The sequence below is a fragment of the Martes martes genome (genome assembly GCF_963455335.1).
Source record: "Martes martes genome assembly, chromosome: 9".
Lineage (NCBI taxonomy): Eukaryota > Metazoa > Chordata > Mammalia > Carnivora > Mustelidae > Martes > Martes martes.
In genome coordinates, this window is record NC_137896.1 from 9,593,443 (window position 1) to 9,613,332 (window position 19,890).

A 19,890-nucleotide genomic window follows, 5' to 3' on the forward strand; every position below is an offset into this window, starting at 1 on the left:
GGGCTCGATCCCAGGACCCCGGGATCATGACCTGAGCTGAAGGCAGACGCTTAACCGACTGAGCCACCCAGGCATCCTGAACAGTACATTTTAAATGGGTGAGTTGTATAGTATGTAACTTATATCTTAACAACTCTGTTTAAAAAAAACAAAAAACCTGCCAATATTTTGTACCAGCTCTCACGAGGGGCCCAGCCTCTCTATGCCTTTGTCAGCACTTGGCATTGTCCCTGGTTTTGCTTTAGGCTTTCTGGCAGATGTACCTCTTCTAGGTATGTGTTGTATGTTCCTAGTGGCTGATGACATTGAACGTCTTTGCATGTGCAAGATTGTCACTCACATACATTTTCTGGGGTCTTTTGCCCACTTTTTAAAAGTATGCCACTTTATTATTGTTGATTTCTGAGAGTTCTTTATATATTCTGGATAGAAAGATATTGTTGAATATGTGATTTGAAACTCTCCCCGCCCTGCCCGCCACCACCTGTAGCTTGGCATTTCATTCTCTTTATTGCCAGTATTTCTAATTCTAGCCCCTCTGGTGGGAGCGTGGTGGTATTTCACTGTGGCTCAAATTTGCATTACATCACTTCTTAGTCTGGCTTGTGGAGTCTTGGGTCAATAGCATCTCTGCTACATGCATAGTGCTTTACATTCAGAATCTTTTTCAAGAGAATGAGACCTGTTATCTTTCGTACAAACAAGGCTTTAAGAGATGCAGTAACTAACACAGCTCCTAGGTGATGGGTGGGGTCCAGATTGGAGCCCAGCCCTGTTGTCTCAGAGGCAGTTGCCTCTTTTGAGAGGCAATCCGCTTCAACCCTCAGCTTCAAGGCGCCTGTGAAAGCAACCACTTCACGTCTCCCCAGCCAGCTGCATGGCTTCATGGCATGTCACAAGAGGTTGAGAAATGCCAACAAAGATGACGAACGAAAGCTCCATTGATTTGACTCTCGTCATCCCAAGGACCCTCCTTCCCTCCATCCCTGACATGGCAGTTCCCAGGGGTTTGCCACATTCTCTAGCTGCTGTCATTGTGGCTGTTCCCACTTCTAATTATGAGCAGAGTCAGCCCCAGGAGGGGGCAGAGGCCTTGAGCTGTGAGTCATTGTGGGGATGTCATCACCCGGAGGGAGAGAGCCCCCGAGTTGTCTGGCGGCTCCATTCGATATCCATGGTTTGTGTATTTATCAAGTGCCTCCTAGGTGCCAGGCAGCTTCTAGGCACCGTGGAGGTGACATTCATGGCCCCTGCTCACGTGTCCCTTCTTAGAGAGCCCTTCGCTGACCACCCCGTCTAATGTGATAGCCCTGTCACTCCCCAGCCCCTCACCCAGCTGTATTTGTCCTCAGCCGCCTAGCACTCTAAAAGCGTTGTTTCCAGCCCCACCCGAGGATATGTGTACACTCTGTGAGGACAGGGCTCGGACTTATTTGCTGCTCTGGAAACCTCAAAAAAGGCGGCACTTTGTGGGTGTTCATTAAATGTGGGATGAACAAAGGAATTAAGTGAGTAAGTGCTTTTCACAGTGATAAATATCATAATGAACTTAAATCAGGATGCCATGAGGGAGACTGACCAGAATGAGGTGTGTGTGGCTATTTTAGACTTGGTGGTCAGGCCAGATGCCCTTGAATAAGTAGAATTTTTAGAAAGATTTGTTTACTTATTTATTTGAGAGAGAAAGAGCCCTCACACAGAGGGAGAGGGAGAAGCAGACTCCCCGCTGAGCAGGGAACCTGATGCAGGACTTGATCCCAGGATGCTGGGATCATGACTTGGGCAGAAGGCAGATGCTTAACCGACTGAGCCACCAGACACCTGAATAGGTGATTTTTAGCTTGAATCTGAAAGACACAGGCAACTAGCATTCACAGATGTGAGGAGAGAGCATTCAGGACAGAGGAAAGCATGCGCAAATGCCCTGTGGCAGAAAGGGTTCAGTGTATTGAGGAACAGAAAGAAGAGCAATGGCAGCTGGTGCTTATAAGTGGCAGGAAGTGAGTACTGTCTGCAGGAAGGCATCTGCTTACTAGCTCCCCTCATCCCATCCTGCCTGTCTCCATCATACCAGAGCTCACTGTCATCTGACCTTTCCAGGCCAGTTTCAAGAGTGGACCCACTGTGTGTCATGTTGAGAGACTGCAGATCCTGGGCTCATGGATTCCCATAGCCGGAGGGGTCAGGGAAGTGGCTCATACCCCAGACCACACAGCCCCAACTATGACTGAATTCTTTCTCCCAGTCCAGGGCTGTGGCTTTTGGGAGCTGGATCAACCCATGAGAAAGCTCTCCTAATTCTTGAGAGAACCCCCTCAGGGCTCAGGAAATACCTCCCAAAAAAGAGACTCTGCAAGCCACGTGGCTTCCAAATGGGGGTATGTATGCCATGTCATAGTTACTTCCACTTCTGTTATCTCATTGAGTCCTCATTGTAACCACGTGGGTGAAGGGAAATTAAACTCCTCTAACAGATAGGGACAGCAAGAAACAACTTCAGTGCCAGACCCGGCAACTCGTTAACCACAGCAAGACTGGCAGATGTTGCACTCTGAGCCTGAGGGTTTACATCTGTGAAATGGGCACGGGTCTGTGTGTGTGAATGACCTGTCCCTGATAATACTTGTTGGAAGAAATAGATGTGGTGACAAGTGGGAAGTGCCTGGCAGGACGCACTGACATACAAAGCCATCCTGTATCAGGGACAGCTCTGTGCATGCACCCAGCTGACGTCAGTACTGGAGACGTGAAGCAGGAAAGAGGGAGGGGGGATTACGGCCAGGATGAGGAGCGGCTGGCTGACTGGAACTTCAGCCTAGAACGGACAATAAGCAGGATGTGCTGGGGAGGTGGTCACAGGAGCTAGTGCACCTCCAGACGGGTCACCTCCAGCTGCACTGTCATCCGTCCGGCCCCCCATCTTGCATCATTCAAAAGTCAAAGTCCTGGTGGCAGAATCTCATGAGCTCAGCTTGGGTCACACGTCAGGGTGTTTTGGCCAACAGTTTCTCCAGACCGCCTGCCTCGGGCAAGAGGTGATTCTCCAAAGGGATTGCTGCTGTGTTCCCAAGAAGCAAGGGCGAATGCACGCTTGGTGGTCAAAGGATAATTCATGTCCCCCGCGGCAGTCTTGTTGGCTTTGCTGCTGAACTCCTGCTCAAGACCTCACCTCTCCAGGCTTCTGTTCCTCCTCTGCCCAATGAAAGCGCGAGTTCCACACCAGCGCGGCTCTCAGAATCTCTGGTGGGATTTTAGCAAAATGAGGACCTGCCTTTTGGGCCATCTCTTGGATGAGCTTGGCGAACCTTCCCCGGCCTTCCCTCTTACATTGTCATTGGCCGGGACTGGGACACACGCCCACGTCTGAGCCGATCACGGGTAAGAGGCGGGGTGAAGCGAGACCAATCACATTTGACCCCTCCTCTTCCGGAAATCCGGGCTCCCAGCGTGGGCTCCCGGCGTGGGCTCCCGGCGTGGGCTCCCGGCGTGGGCTCCCGGCGTGGGCTCCCGGCGTGGGCTCCCGGCGTGGGCTCCCGGCGTGGGCTCCCGGCGTGGGCTCTATGCTTTCCCTCCCTGGGGTCGTGACTTCTGTCCCACACACAGAATTCTCCGAGACCCTAACAGCTTGAAGACAGGGTTAGGTGTCCTTTTTGGCCCAGAAGGTGTCCGTGAAGGTTGGTTGTGTCACCCCTGCGCCGTGGAACACCTGCGGGGGAGACCATCTGTCACCCACCAGGTAGCTCAGCGGCCGCGGGCATCGAACGTACCTACAAGGGCCAAAGCCAGCGGCCGACCTGAAGAGCAAAGAAACACCAGGTGGGAGCACGTGAGAAATAAGGCTTGTGGCTGCACTGGTGGGGGGTGGGGGGAGGGGAAAGAAAAAGGTCATCTTGCCAGGCAGTAGTGTTGACTTAAGGAGGTTTAATTATAGTGGCAGGTGAACCCCGCTCAGCTGTCAGCTCCGTTTACCTTCCAGAGACCTGACAATTACATGGTGGCACTTTTCCACTCCCTGGGGACCTAAGGCAGCCACTCTTCTCAAAAGCTGGTAACTGAATTGGAGGTGCTGAAAGAAATACTGCAATTGAAATGATGCTTTAGGGGACGTTTATATGCCTCGGAGTGAATTAGTGTCTTTAAAAAAAAAAAAAAGCCCCTTCTCTGTGCACAAATATATACTTTTCACATTCCTTTTGAGGCACCAGCGATTTTAACAGCAGTGTAAATCAGACTTTACAGGCTATGTATTTCAAGTATGGAGTTCATTAAATGTGTGAAATTTGACGTTTGCTTCGGGGCGTGCCTAGGGTCCCCAGTAATGAATCACAAATTGTGTTGGGCTCTCTGATCAAGTTCAATATGCCAGCTACCCCCGTGGACTGGCACAAAGAGGCCGTTTCTCTCCGAGCCTCCCCAAACCCGGTTCTCCTAGGAACCCTTCTTTAAGGGACAAGGGACTCACACGGAGGAGGTGGTCCCACCATCTTTATTGAAGTTGAGAAGCATGTGGGACGTATTCTTTTCATTGATTCCGAGTGGTGCCAGGGCGTTAGTTGAGGGTCGATTTACTAAACCCTCGCTCAGTGCCAGGCTCTGTGCTGGCTCCCAGGACCCAGGGGCAGGTGAGACAGTGTCTGACCTGGTATAGTTTGTAGCTTTGCGGGGAGGGGCGGGAGGAGACAGTCACAGAATAATTACTCCCACCAACAGGCAGTGGCCTGAGAAGTGCTAGGTGAGAAGCGCTTTGAGGCCCCGAGGGGCTTAATTATTTTGTGGGAGTATTAAGAAAAATCTTTCTGGGAGTCATAGTTAAGCAGAGACTTGAAGGGTGGGTGGACCTTAGCTAGATTAAGAGCTGGGAATGTGGTAGGGAGGGAGACAGGCTTGTGACAGGGTAGAGAGCCTGCCCTGCACTCAGTTAATCAATGATTAAGTATTTATGGATTTTTTGTGCTCTGGGTTAGTCCTAACGATGGAGAGAAAACTGGACAGCTGCATCAACTGAGATTCATGGTTGCAAGAGACGGAAGCCCAATTAATTGGGAACTTGATGGTTCATGTACCTAAAAAGCCAGGGCTGGCTTCAGGCATGGCTGGATCTAGGATGAACATGATATTAGGCATCTGCCTCTGTCTCCTGACTTTGTTTTGCTTCTTTCTAAGGCAGAACCTCTCTACCTGATGGCCCCAGCATCCCAGGATCATATTCCACTAGTTTCCAACCCCAGTCCACAGAGTATCTCCCTCTCATGAATCCAGCAAAAGTCCTAGGTCTGAATCTCATTGGTTGGTCACACAACCAACTTGGGACAATCTCTGTGGCTGGGAGCTTGGGAACACCCTGGTGGGCTGGCTCTGGGCCACGTGCTGTTATTGAAGCCAAAAAGGTCTGGTGAGTTCTGTGTAGGCCACAAAACAAGAGTAGAGGTAGAGTGGCTCCCCAAAGGAACACTGGTGGATAGGGTAATGGATGCCTGGCAGGCGGAATGTCTGTCACAAGATCCAGGCTTCAGGGAGTGACTCTTGGGGTATTCTGCCAGGTGATCACAAGTGTAATACGCCTCACCGAGTTCCTGGTCTTTGTCACTCATTGTGCTCAGAAAGAGCTGAACAAGGCTGAGTCCTTGTCATCTAAGCCCCTGTCTCTCTCAGAGGGGATAGGAGGTAGGCAAGTGACCAGGAGTCCAGGATGGGTGGTAAATTCGAGAGCACAGAAAGGTCCTTTGAGAGGCATCGAAAGCCAGGGAGTGACAGGTGTGATTCTCATGGAAGAGATACCCCCCACCTGAGAGATGCCGGAAGGAGAATCCGTGTCCCGCTCGGCAGTGGAATGGCGAGGGCGTTTCAGGTCAAGGGAACAGCAGGACCAAAGACACGGGCTGGAGGATGGGATACATTCTGCTAATTGTTCAAGAGGTACTTTTCTCAGAAGCATAGAGATGTGCAGGAAAATAGTGGCGACACAGCTAGCAAAGGAAGTTGGAACCATGTTGTTGAGTTGCCGGTGACAGAAGCTTAGGTCAAACCACTTCAGATCTAAAAAAAGACAGATACACTGAGTGGATATACTGGCTTCAGGCACAGCTATATCCAGGGACATAAAGATATTTTAAAGATCACTTCTTTCTGGGTCTCACAGGTCTGTCCTCCCCTTATGGTGGCAAGATGGCCCTTAGCAGCTCCTGGCCTGTACCACCATCATCATCTTCTTCTCCTTTTTTTCAAAAAAAGATTTATTTATTTATTTACCTATTTGAGAGAGAGCAGAGGGAGGGGCAGAGGAAGAGAGAGAATCTCAAGCAGACTGCACACGGAGTGTGGAGCCTGATGTGGGGCTCGATCTCATGACCCCCCAAGATGAAGACCTGAGCTGAAACCAAGAATAGGATGCTTCACTAAGCCATCTGGGTGCCCCAGCCTGTGTCTTCTGAGGCTGGCAACACTGAGAGAGAGAGAGAGAGAGAGAGAGAGAGGCAGAGACAGAGAGGTAGAGAGAGAGACCTCAGTAGTTCCAGCCAGGCCCCGGGGGTGGCATGATGGGCCTGCCCTGGGCCACATGGCCAGTCCTGAACCAACTCCTGTGTTCAAGGGAATGTAGCACACTCATCAGCCCAGCCCGGGCTGTGCAGTCCCCTGCCGGACCTGGGACCGAAGGCAGTCCCAAACCACATGATGCAAAGGGGGAGATTGTGACCCTGTCCCCCAAGGAAACGGAGAGCAGAGTTCCCAAAAGAAGAGAAAGAAGTTGGAAACCAAAGCAATGTAGGCGTCACAGGAGGGTTGAGCCCTGCAGGGAGGAAGCTGGTACTTATTTTGGAGGCCGTGGGAGCCAGTGAAGGTCGTGGAGCAGGGGAACCGTAGCATCATCCAGGCTGAAGAACCCTTTGGCAGTGGTGGTGAGAGAGGGGTCAACGGGAGTGGAAGGAGAGGTGAGGTCATGTGGAAGAGGCTTCTGTGTGGGGCAGGAGGCCTGAGACCTGCCTTAGATGAGGCAGTGACTGTGGAGTGGGAAGGAGAGAGCCGAGTGGGAGGGAAGTCGCTGGGGTGGGTGTGCCAGGCGAGGGACAGGGAGGCCCACCAGCCTGCTGGCCACTTGGTCGGGGCTGGGGGTTGGGAGCTACCCTCTGGAGGTGGTGGTGATTTTGGAAGGATGTGGCCCCAGGCGAAGACAGGGCTTTGGGAGGAGAACAGAGGGGCCTGTGTCTCTCCTCTGAGAGCATTTGGGGGCCAGTTGCGAATCCCATGGGCATTTGCGCTCCAGCTCTGGGGAGGGTGGGTCCTCCAAGATGCCATTTTCCACAAAGCTTTCCAGATGTTTGCTTTGTTGGTTTGCTTGCTTTCTTCATTTTTTTTTTAAAGTGGTAACAACAGAGAGACAAAAAAAAAAAAAAAAAAAAAAAAGCAAAACCAAAGTTGAACATTAGGAGCCCTTGAGGAGAAGGGCTGGAAAGCCTGGGCAGAACATGCTAGAAATTGGAGGTGTGTTGTTTGCCCCCAGTGGCTCACTGCACCCTGCGCACCCCTGCCCGTGTGAGGACGGTTGATTAAGTGTCCTTCCCCTTTCTCTGTGCCCAGGCTCTGAAGTCCGACGGGAAAGGAGCCCTCTCGGTTTTCTGCTGAGCCCAGCCCCAGTGACTCAGACCTCCCCAATCCCCCTAGTCCATCCAGAGGGCGGCCCCATGGCTTCCTCTGAAGGATTTTTGGGGAGCAGCTCGTGCCCCCAGTGCCTCTTGCTTGGAGGTATAGTTCCTGGAACACGGGCTGGGAGGGAAACATGGCTCTACTACTTATCAGCTGTGTGACCCCGTGAGAGTCATCAAAACTCTGAGCCTGGGGTGCCTGGGTGGTTCAGTGGGTTAAGGCCTCTGCTTTCAGCTCAGGTCATAATCCCAGGGTCCTGGGATCGAGCCCCGCATCGGGTTTCCTGCCCAGCGGGAAGCCTGCTTCTCCCTCTCCCACTCTCCCTGCTTGTGTTCCCTCTCTCGCTGTGTCTCTGTCAAATACATAAATAAAATCTTAAAAAAAAACAAAAACAAACCCCAAAAAACCCTCTGAGCCTCAGCTTACTCATTTCTAAAATGAGGACTGTCTTTTGGCACCTCGTAGAGTCACGCTGGAAGGCGGATGCGAGAGGAGGCAGGGACAGCCCGCACCTGCAGTATGTAGTGGACGTTTCCAAATGCGAACGGGCGACGGGCCTTCACTCACGGGCCATGTCCCTGCTCACACGGGAAATCATAGTCCGAGGAAATCAATTTTGGGGCCATGCGCTCTCCTGCCGTCGGGCCCTGGGGCTGACCTGTGTGGGGGGAGGCAGAGCCTGAGGGCATCTCGGAGGTCTTACTAAAGATTGGGCCTCCGTGAAAGCCCAGCTCACCTCTTGGGTTCAGCTAACCTGGTCCAAACGGGGACGGTTGCCAGATAAAACCCAGGACACTCAATTAAATTTGAATACGAGAGAAGCTGGGAACAAATTTTTAGCCTAAGTATGTCCCCACTATTGCATAAGATATACTTACGCTAAAAAAATGATTGTTTACCTGCAATTCAAAGTTTGCCTATGCCCTGAGCAACCTTACAAACTAGTCTAAGTGAAAAGAGGGAGTTTATTATTATTTAGACCTAGTGGGATGAAGGGGTTCAAACAATGGGACTGCGATTCGGTTTCTCTCTCTGTGTCTTGGCTCCGCTCTCACTGGGCTGACTCTACCCCAGCTTGGCCCTCCGGTTGCCATGGTGGCCACATCCTTCCACCTTCCTTTCCAGCAGGAAAGAGTGAGTCTGTTCAGAGCCCTGCTGAAGACTTCTGCTGGAACCCCGGCCTGGCCTGGCTCACGTGCTTGTCCTTGAACCAATCCCCGTGGCCAGGGGAATTCCGGGTGCCGATGGACTTAGGCCTTGGTCACCAGCCCCTCTCTCCTCCTTCCCTCTCTTTTTTGTTTGTCTTTGAGAGGGTGTTTTTGGTTTTTGTCTAAGATCTTATTTATGTTTTTATTTATGAGAGGGCACGCACAAGCGGGGAAGGGAGAGGGATAAGCAGACTCAGTGCTGAGGGCAAAGGCCGACGCGGGGCTCGATCCCAGGACCCTGAGATCCTGACCTGAGTCCTGAAATCAAGAGTTGGATGCTTAACCGACTGAGCCACCCAGGCGCCCCTAGAAGGATGTGTTATTATTTCACCATATAACGATGACACCCATTACATTTTTTTCCCCCCAGTGGCCCAGGAAGCAAGAGTTCACATTTCTCTGATTCCTGAGAACCCTAATATCCTCTATCTTTTGGAGAATCTAGTTTCTGACGACGTCGGTGGTGCTGTCCCCTGGGACGCCACCAGTGCTTAGTAGGAAAGAGCGTTCTGCGGGCTTGTTCTGCGATGGGTTCCTGCCCGAGGTATTCACGATCTCATTCCGGTTCCAGCTCGTGGTCACGTGCGTCTGTGTTGTCACACAAGGATCGGGCAGTGTCCCTGCTTGGCAGGGACAGGCACCTCGAAGGGAAGATGATGTAGATTTACGACAAACACAGGAGAAAACCCCATTTGGGATTGGAGATAAAAGTGTCAAGATCATTCTCTTTGATTTCACCCTTTCCCGGCGGCTCTTGCTGTGGTGAATCAAGATGCTCATCAGGTGATACGAAAACAAGGTTTTGAAAAGAAACCGCTTTTCAGATCTGCTTCAAGGCACAGCGGTTCTCAGCCCTTGACAGCGGCTCCCTGTGAGCCTGCCATCTTGTCTGCATGTGACCCAGCTTTGAATTGGGGGTGAAGCCCCTCTGAGTGTCCAGATGAGGGAGGGGAAAGGGCGACTGCCAGAGAGAGATGTATGGGGCTGTTTTGTCAGCAGGAGGGTGAACGGCATGCACGACCCGGGGTCTCCCAGAAGTCTCCTGGCCCACCCCGGCAGTGTTGCCATTGACTCCGTCTGAGGAACCCGTGACCACTGCACACCAAGGGTCCCCTCCTACCCGCCAGAGTCAGCAATGACAATGACCACCAGCATGCCTTGCATGCAGCCAGCTGTGAGGGACGGGAAGAAGTAAGTCAGGGAACTGAGGGGAACCATGTGCAGAGCCTCTATTTCATCTGTTGGCTCTGGGCTAGAGCCCTCGTGTGAGTCCCCTTTCCTCACAGCTGCTAGTTGAGTTAAGTATGATCATCTCTGTCTTATACATAAGAAAACGGGGTATGCTGCCTGGGACACTTTTGCCCACAAGTAATGCAAAACCTGACTCAAACTGGCTTAAACTGACTGCCTTCAGAGGAAGCGTGTCATCTCATCATCAAGATGAGCTTCAGGAATTGCATGATCAAAGCTCTGGCTCCATTCCTCTGCATTTCCCTTAGTTTGCCCTTGTCTTTCTTGGTAGCAAGCAACTGGGGCCCCATTCCCAGGTTTCAAACTCCTGTGGATGAAAGAGAAGATGTTGCAAATGACAGAAAACCTAACTCAAAGTGGCTGAAGTGAAAAAGAAATGTCTTCATATACATGAGAGGCTAATGAAGTTTCTTGAGGCTGCAGGTATGGCTGGATCCAGGGGCTCAGATGTTGTCAGCAGCGCTTAATCTCTTTTAATCTCTTGGCCTTTCTTTATGTTGCCTATATCTTCTGACATCTTGCTATATAGAATGCAAGACGTCAAGATAGCTGATGATGATTCCAGGCAAATACCCTTCCATCTCAGGAGGAAAGAGAGAATGTTTCTAACAGTTCAAACTAAAGTCCTGGGACTGATTCTCACTGACCTGAGCCAATCAGTCTGAATGCTGATTAGCTGGCCCTGGGTCCCCTGCTTATCCCAAGAGCTGGGAATAGAGTCAGAAAGGTCTGATCCCACAGTAAGAATTGGAGTACTTATTCCAGAAGTGGGCAGGGACATTAGGGGCTGGGGCAAAGGCGTGAGTATTTAGAGGGACCTGCCTGCAGAAGGATCCCCCAGCAGGCCATGGCATAAGGTCCCTCTCGCCCCCAGATACCCCCCCCCGAGTTAGGGCTTCAGGACTGTTCAGGATTGGGGACCTTGAGATTTCTGTCTCCTGTGTTCCATGCTCTGACTGCAGGTTGGAGGAGAGAGGGCGGTGGGAGGCACGCCCTCCCTGGAGCCTTTTTCTCACAGCCCCCATTTTGTTTTTTCATTTTACTTTTACTCTTACAGCTGATGACAATGCAATAGTACACAGCTTCCTGACTCCAGGGTGAGTCAGTGCCACGAAAAAGAGTCGCTTTGAGAGACTCCGGCCCATGTAAACAATCCGGTCGACTGCAGTGTCTTTGCAGAAGGAAGGAATGAGGGAGAGAAAGATGGAAGGAGGGAAAGGAAGGAAGGACAGAGAGAAAGGTAATTCGGGAATATAAAGACTCCCCAGGGAGTGCTGCCACACTACCCTCTCCTGCTGCATGGGCCGGGTTCTGTGGGAGGACCGTCCTCTTGATGCTTGATTCACCCGCTCAAGCTCCCGGACATTAAAAGCCTGGGCTGCAGAAGGCGCTTCTAAAGACACGTCAAATGGTTCCCAAATGGGGCAAACTGCGAGATCTTCCAGAGGACTTGGCTCTCCCCACATCTGCCTGCCACTGGGAGAAATTGCCAGGCACGCACGTGAGCTGGGGGCTGGAGCGGTTTGGGGATAAAGAGGTTGGGAGTTTGGGTGCATTCGATCCTGAAAACAGAGGCATCTAAAGGAGTATTCAGCTCCTAGTTTTTCTCTAGAGCTGGGTCAGCAAACTTGGTGAAGGGCCAGACTTAAGACATTTTCATCTCATGGGTCATATGGTCTGTGTTGCAAGTCAGGCGTACCACTCGGCCATTTTATTGTGAACACGGCCATAGAGAGTCCATAAAGTAATGCGGGCGTTCCGATAAAGCTTTATTTATAAAACCAGGCAGCGGGCCGTATTTGGTAATCGTTTGTCAACCCCTGACTTAGACCAAAGAAATTGTAGGAAGAATTAGCGCCCTGAGTCAGAAAGCTGGCATTTTTTTTTTTATGTCGGCTTTACTAAATTTTAATTTATGTATGATGAAACACAGGTTTTAAGTGTACAGTTCAATCAGCCAATGCAGAACGTCTCTGTTGCCTTTCACAGTGACGCCCCCCCCACCACCCCCCATGCTGTGTCCAGCAAGCTGCTGATGTGACTGCCGCCCTCCAGGTTGGTTTGGATGGTGCCAGTATTTCATATAAGTAGACGGGGCGTGCTTTGCCCTAGGAAAGGCCACGGATCCTGAACCGCAGTGCCCTGTGCCCCTGCTCTAGCATGAGGCTCTGTCTTCCCCGCAGAGGCTGCCAGCCCCAGAGTCTGCCCTCCCTGGACCCAGTCACGGCTCAGAAGGCAGGGAGCCCCAGAGCACGAACAGCGGCTCCTCTGCTCAGTGGCCCAGAGCCACCAACCAGGGCTGGGATGAGCTGTGTTTACCTTGGAAGGCCCGACCTCTTTTGTAACACTCACTCATTGTTGCCAGGAGCCCAAAAATACTTTTATTAATGGAAAAACAGGGATGGCTCCACAAAGAAATATTTTGACAAGCCCAGAGGAGTCAGCGGGAAGGTTTAGAGCATGTCCTCAGGAAGCTTGGGCCTCTTATCTTCCACGGAGCCCACCGTGGGGAACCTGCAGCGTGCTTCTCCTGGCGGGGGGGGGGCTTGCCCCCGTTTCCAGAAGAGGCTCCGAGGCATGGCTTCCTGGGCTGGGTTGTGCTGAGGTGGCTTTCTGCAACGTGGCCCAGTCTGCACCCCACTCTAGATACGGCTCCCCACGGCCCAGCGGCTTTGTTCCGGAGACTGCCCCCATCCAAGTGTTCTCTCCCCGTTTCCCTTGACTGCTAATGAAGGCTCCAGGCGGGCTCCAGACGTCTCTCGGGGCTCCCAGGTGCCTACCAGTGCCTGCTGGATGAGGCAAGTTCCAGCATGCTTTTCTAGCTCTCCTCCAGAGAGCTCTCCCTCATATGTGCCAACTGTTACTTTGTTTTATTTTATTTTAAAAGATTTCATTTATTTGCGAGAGAAAGAGTGAGCAAGAGGGAGAGAGAATCTGAAGCAGACTCCAGCGCTGAGTGCAGAGCCCGACATGGGGCTCGATCCCACAACCTGAGATCGTGACCTAAGCTGAAACCAAGCGTCAGACACCTGACTGAGTCACCCAGGCGACCCATGCCAGGTGCTATTTTAAATACTGTCACATGTGCTAACTCCCCACAGCAGCTCTCCAGTTGGGTAATACTATCCCCACTGTGTGGATGAGGAAACTGAGGTACAGATCAGTTAAGTAACTCCCCTAAGATTACAGGGTTAGTGAGAGGCAGAGCTAGGATTGGTACCTAGACCACCCGGCTCTGGAGCCTGACCCTGAACCCCACTTATGACCATCTTTCTGAAGTGCATATGTGATCGTGTTATGGCGTGTCTCTGTACTTGAGGTCTTTGTACTCTTATTTATTTATTTATTTATTTATTTGACAGAGGGAGAGAGATCACAAGTAGGCAGAGGAGCAGGCGGGGGTAGGGGGAGAAGCAGGCTCCCCGCTGAGCAGAGAGCCCAGTGCGGGGCTCGATCCCAGGACGCTGAGACCATGACCTGAGCTGAAGGCAGAGGCTTACCCCACCAGGTGCCCCGAGGTCTCTGTACTCTTAAAATGGAATCCACATTGCTTAGGACAAGTTTAGTTGTTATATTGAAGATCCCTAAATAACAGTGGCCCAACCAAGTTAAATATTTATTTTTTTCTCTTATAACAGAACCTGGTTAGGAGATCTAGGGTTGATATGGAGGCCCCATGATCCTCAGGGACCTGAGCTCCTTCTAGCTGGCAGCTTTGTCTTCCTTAACACAGTTTCTACCTCTTGGCCCCAAAATGGCTGCTTGAGCACCTACCATCGAGTCCCCATTTTAGCAGGAAGAGAAGAAGGGGAAATGGACAGTATGCCCTGTCCCTTTAAGAGTTTGATTCCAGGTCTTTCTACCATGTGACTTAGGTCAAGTCATTTAACCTCGTTCATCATCTTTGGAAAGGGAAAATATTTGAACTTCTTTCAGAGATTGTAAAAACTAGATGAGTTAATACATATCAAATACTTGGAATAAGGCAAAGTGTAGAATAAACCTTAAATTTTAGAGACTGTTATTGACACTGTTTGTGAAGGCGGACGTGACTAGGTTATATGGCTCTCCCATGTGTCTCCCCAAGCCTCTCCCTTAGCAGGACTAGCAACCTGTTTTGTAATGCGTGTTGACCTCTCTTGCCCCCACTGGATGGAGAGCTCCCTGAAGAGGCGTACCCTCTGTCTTCTTTTCCCACTGTGTCCCCAGCAGCAAGTTCACGATCACACGGCAGGTGTCCAGAAAGCCTGTCAAATGCATGAAGTAATGAATATTTCCAGTGCTAGCAGGCTCACTGCCATAGCGAATGCTGCCTCAGGGCCTTTGCACACGCTGTTTCCGCTGTTGTCAGTGTGTTTCCCCAGCTATCTGCATAACCAGTTCTGCCATTTCACTCTGCTCAGTGCCAGCTCTTCAGTGAAGCCTTCCCTGACCATCCTGGCTGAAACCACCCCCTTCCCCCATCCCTTTCTAGCTTCTTGTTCAACTTTGTTTTTTCCTTGGCACGTATTGCCATGCAACGGTATCATCGGTATTCACGTGTTCACGTTCCATCTCCCCCCTCCCCGGACTATGAGCTCAGGAGAGGCAGCCTCTGCCTGTCTTTTGTCACAGCTGCATCCCCAGTGCCCAGAAGATTGCAGGCATGTGACAATGCCTGTTGAATAAATAAGCAAAGGGACAAGAGAGCCCATTTGGTTTTTGAAGGATGAGGAGTAACATTCGAGTTGTATGCACCTCAGTCCTCTGAACAAACGGAAGGCCTGACTCTTTCCAGCTTAGCTCTCAGAAAAACGCAAACGAGATAAACCTTTCCTTTTCCCCCTTGCTTTTTCTTCTGCCGCAGAGGGAGAAAGGCAAGCCAAGCCGATTCCCTCTCACTCCACGTCAGCTCTCCAGCTTCTAGGAAAATCTTCCCCATCCCTGAGGGCCCCCGGGGCATTCCGAGGGCCGCCTTTGGCCTCCTGCCGCATCCCGGCTCAGCGATCTTGGAGCAGTGGAGGGAGCCCCGCAGAGGGGCAGGCTCTCCCTGGAAACTTGCTGTCAGCAGGCCGATGAGCTGGCAGGGAACGTCCAGGGTTCTCTCCAAATGTCTTGGAAACCTCCCTGTTGGGTCACATTCCGGCTTGGGGGACCCTGGGATTACCAGGACTCTCGGTGGCAGCCAGCGGCTGATGGGAGGTAGCAAGATTCAGCACTTCTGAGTTGGAAAAAGCGGAGCTGGGTATTATTCTGGGAACAGTCAGTCATGAGAGCCTCCAAGAGCAGATCAGAGAGGCTATTAAAAGCAAGACAATGTATTTTGAAATGAACCAGGCAGGGGAGACACCTTGCTCTTTGCCACGACCACAGAACGGGGAGTTCTTTCCAGATGAGGTGAACCTTTCCATCCCTTGGAAATGGGGAAAGCCTCTCCAGCTGTCCAGCCACCGCCTCGTTCCTTCTCTCCTGCCAGCCCCGACGGAGCATCTCATCCACCCCCTCGGCCACGTGATGGGGTGAGGGGATCCTCGGCCAGCTGAGAAGGTGGCCAGACAGGCAGGCCTCCCTGCCATTCATTGAACAAACACTGAGAGGATCTAGAGGCGTGACTCTGGTGTCGGCCACTGTGGTCCAAGTTCACACAGTGTCTGCTGCTTACTAGTTGGTGGCCTGGAGTCTCTGTGCCTCAGTTTCCTTCCCTGCAAAATGAGGACGGTCGTCTACATTCCCCCAGGGTTGCTGTGCGGATACTGAGTGAGTGCGTAGACTTCGCTCTGTAGACAGGAGATGGGACTGTTTACCGAGCACCCACCAGTTCCAGACGTCACTCTGAGCCCCACTCAAGCTGGGCATGCCCCTCTCCTCCCAGTCCAGTGGGGAGATGAGTCACAACCAAGCAAACAAACAGAGGAGATAATTGCATATTATTCACTCAACAAACCTCTGGGAGGTCCAATCATACGCCGGGCATCATTCTGAGTGCCCAGGAGATAGCAGTGGATAAGACAAAGTTCCTGCCCTCGTAGAATTGTTATTTTAGGTGGGAGGCAGGGGAGATGTCCACGACACGGATGAATGTACAGTAAGTGGTAAATACTGTACAGAAATTCAACGGGGTTGCGGTTGAGCTGGACCCTACTTCTAAGATGAGGGTCTTAGAAGAATACATTCATAGGATGATATGAGAATGGGGACCAAGAAGGTGCCAGAAGCCAGCCATGAGGGATTGGGGGACAGAGGGTTCTGGGCAGAGGGGTAAGCCAGCACAAGGGCCAGGCAGTGGGGCCAGGCCAGGGAAGGGCAGGGAGGCTGGAATGGGACAGTGGGGTAGATGGGGTTGGAGAGGTGGGTAGGACCAGGTCTTAGAGGCCATTGTGTTAGCTATCGGTTGTTCCCTCCAAACTTTAAAAAATGAATGTCAGTGATCTCTGTTTCCTAGGTGGGTGATGTGGCCCCATCATCTGAAGACATGGCCATTGGCAGGAGGCTCTCCGGGGGGCTGCGTGAGTGTCCCCACAACATGGCAGTGGGCTGCCCCAGCGGGAGGGACCCAGGAGGCAAGGCAGAAACTGCATGTCTCTATGACCCGGCCACGGAAGCCACCCACGTGGCTTGTGGCTTGTGCCGCAAGATCCCAGAGCGGCACAGGGCGGGAGGGGACTGCATGAGGGCAGGAACCCCTCCCCAAGGCGGGCACCCTGGGACCTTCGGGGAGGCTGGCCTGGACCTCTGTGGTGGGGGCTGGGGAGCCTCTGAAATGGCATTTTTGGTGGATCTGGGAGCTCTTACAGCTGCTGTCTGTAGTGGCAAGATGGTAGTTTTAGTACAATGACCGAGTGCTTACGTTACTGAGCCCTGTGCTTAGAAGATGCGGTGTCCCCAGACCCTCCCAGCTCCTGGGAGAGGTAGGTACAGCTCCAGGGCAGGCCCCGGAGGCCAGCGGAATGACCTGAGTGGAGAGAGGAAAGGGGACGGGAGCCCAGAAAGAGAGGCGTGCTGGAAGGCTGGGCCTTGGGGGAGGACCAAAGGAGAATGGGGCTGTGAGTATTTCCTGGGGGCAGGAACACGGGGCTCAGGGGGCTCAGGGGGCTCAGAGGTGAGCACCATGGCTGGAAGGAGTGGAGAATGTTTTCTCGGTGTTTAAGCCACACATCGGATTCTGGACTTGATTCAGAAGGGAATTATAACCCCACAGAGGGTTTTAAGCAGGGGAGAATGACAGGATGGGGTGCCCCGTTTAGATTCGGAGTACAGAAATTTCATGCAGGGCAGCGTGGTCTTAAGTAGGGGGCAGGCATAGGAGAGAAGCAGGGACAGCAGTGAGGAGGGAGATATGGGGTGCCCTGGCAGGACTGGTAGTGTGGGGAGGAGGCAAGGTGGACGGATGTAAGAGCTTTGTAGGAGGGGAAGTGTGGCAGCAGAGGGAGGGACAGAGTTAAGGAGGACGGCCACCAGGTTCCTGGCTGAGGGAGCTGGGAGGTGGACGCGCCCGGGCAAAGCTCACCAGCGCCCCTGACCTCCATCCCTGGGGTCTCCCTCCGGCATTTACGGTCCCCTCAGACAGTCCCTCTGCCGCTGTAGTTCACCAGTGCTCCCTTGGCATGGCCGGGGCCTTCTCAGTCAAGTTCAAGGCAAGGCCCCTGACCTGGAGTTGTGCCCTCGCCCCACTCCCACCGCTCACCAGCACCAGCTGCGTGGCGTCGGCTGGTAGGTGAATAGCGATAAGGGGGCGGTTTCTCAGAGCAAGTGAGAGGCAGCCTGGTGGGTCCGAACACAGGCTCTCCAGCCAGGCGGTTTGGGGTTCACATCTCCCTCCTGCCACTTACTGGCTGTGCAGCCCGGAGCAGGCTGCAGAACCTCTCTGCGCCGCAGCTCCCTCCTCTGTGAAATGACAATAGCAGGGGTGTGGAGACGATTTGGTGAGTTCATCCCTGCCGTACCGTGAGTGCCCGATAAACGGCCACGGTGGCGGAGAGAGCCGCAAACCTCGCCGTTCTGGTTTGCATACACCTGTGTCTGCCCCGCTCTCAGTGCCTGGGACGTGTGGGGGTCCAGCCCAGGTGCCCTCCCCCGACCCCTGCTGTCTACCTTTCAGCCAGGGTTGCAGCTGGACGGCGGGGGAGCTGCCCTCAGGGAAAATGCCCAAATCCTTCTAAATATTCCTAGTGTTGAATCAGTCACTGGGGCTGCACCAGTAAGTGGTATTTCAGCCCAAATACCTGCGTTTCTTATTTATAGAGCTGTTGGGGGGGGGGGCAGAGAGTCTAATAAAAGGCTTCCCCGGTGATTCAAGGTCTCCTGCAGCCCAGATGTCTTGTAGTCTCCCCAGGCCTTTCTCCCCATGGCCACCTGGACTCCTTCTATTTGCTTTGATTCAGCTTCTTTTTCGCTTTTTCCTCCTATGCTGGCCGGTTCCCACCCCAGCTGAGAGCTTCTATTTTGGGAGTTTTCGTGGATAATTTAGTGGGCGGAAGCTCCCCACCCACCCCCCTCGGAGCATCCCTTAAAAAAAGGGAGAGTGCTCAAGAGAAGTGAAAAACAGTGGGTGGTTCAGTTCAAAAGGACAAAATATTTCTTGCCCTGGCACTGGGAGAGGAAAGAAATTGTCTGAGGAACCGAACAGCTAAACTAAGAAGTCGAAAGCTGCAGCCCATAAGGGCAAATTAGGTGACTCAGCCTCGACTCCCCCGGCTCCAATCCTTGCCGTATGAAAGTGCTTTAAAAGGGAAAAATGCTTAACTGTGACAAAGAGTGGGTTCCATAAAAATGTGGCTAATGCCACTTCTGCGGAGTTCCAAAAGGCGCCCCCTCTCAGCAGTACTGGGCACCTGCGGAGATGGGGACTCGCCTCCGAGGCCTGAGCCTGGGTGGGACTGAGTCTAAAATTATCCCCGATAATGAGTCTGGCAGAAGAGGGCCCAGCGTGCTAGTTTCCTGCCTTGCTTCTGGCCTCTAAGACCTCGGCTCCCAGGGAGGCCTCTGGGAGCAGGGACCGTGGTGCCAAGAACACAGGCTTTGCTGCCAAACAGAGTTGGGTTCCAGTCTAGGCTGGTCATGTGAACGTCGACTCACCGGCCTCAGTTTGCTCATCTGTCAATGGGGCGTACGGCATCAAGCCTGCTGGGAAGGTGAGACGAACAATGAGATCCTGCAAAGAATCTCTTGTGTTACCTGGACAGCACTGTTGTTTAATAAAGGGAGGCTTTTGGAGGTCAAGGGCTCAGACTACAGGGTCGAACAGTCTCAGTCCTGGCTTAAGCACTATTCACAACTTGACCATGGGAGGATTTTTTTTTGTTTTGTTTTGGTTTTGTTTTTCCTTTTGTTTAAGTTTTTATATATTTATTTATTTATTTATTTACTTGCGAGAGGGAGAGCACATGCGGAAGGGGAAAATGCGGCGGGCGGGGGAGAGAAGCAGACTCCTTGCTGAGCAGGGAGGTCGATGCAGAACTTGATCCCAGGACCCTGAGATCATGACCTGAGCCGAAGGCAGCTGCTTAACCGACTGAGCCACCCAGGCGCCCCTTGTTTTGTTTTAGGATACATTTCAAGCACTTACCATATGGTTTACTGTTCTTAGCATCGCATTCTTATGTCAACTCTGGGTGAGGCATTGACGGTGTCCCCGTTTTATAGAATGGGTAAGGGTCTGTGGCTGAGCCAAGAGCCTGATTCTAGAGCCTGTCCTTTATCCTGTCTCTCAGCTCATCCGACCCAGTGCTGCCTGACAGAACTTTCTACAGTGAGGGAGACCTATGCTGCTGCGCTGTACAACTCGGTAGCACATAGTGTGCAAATAGTAGCA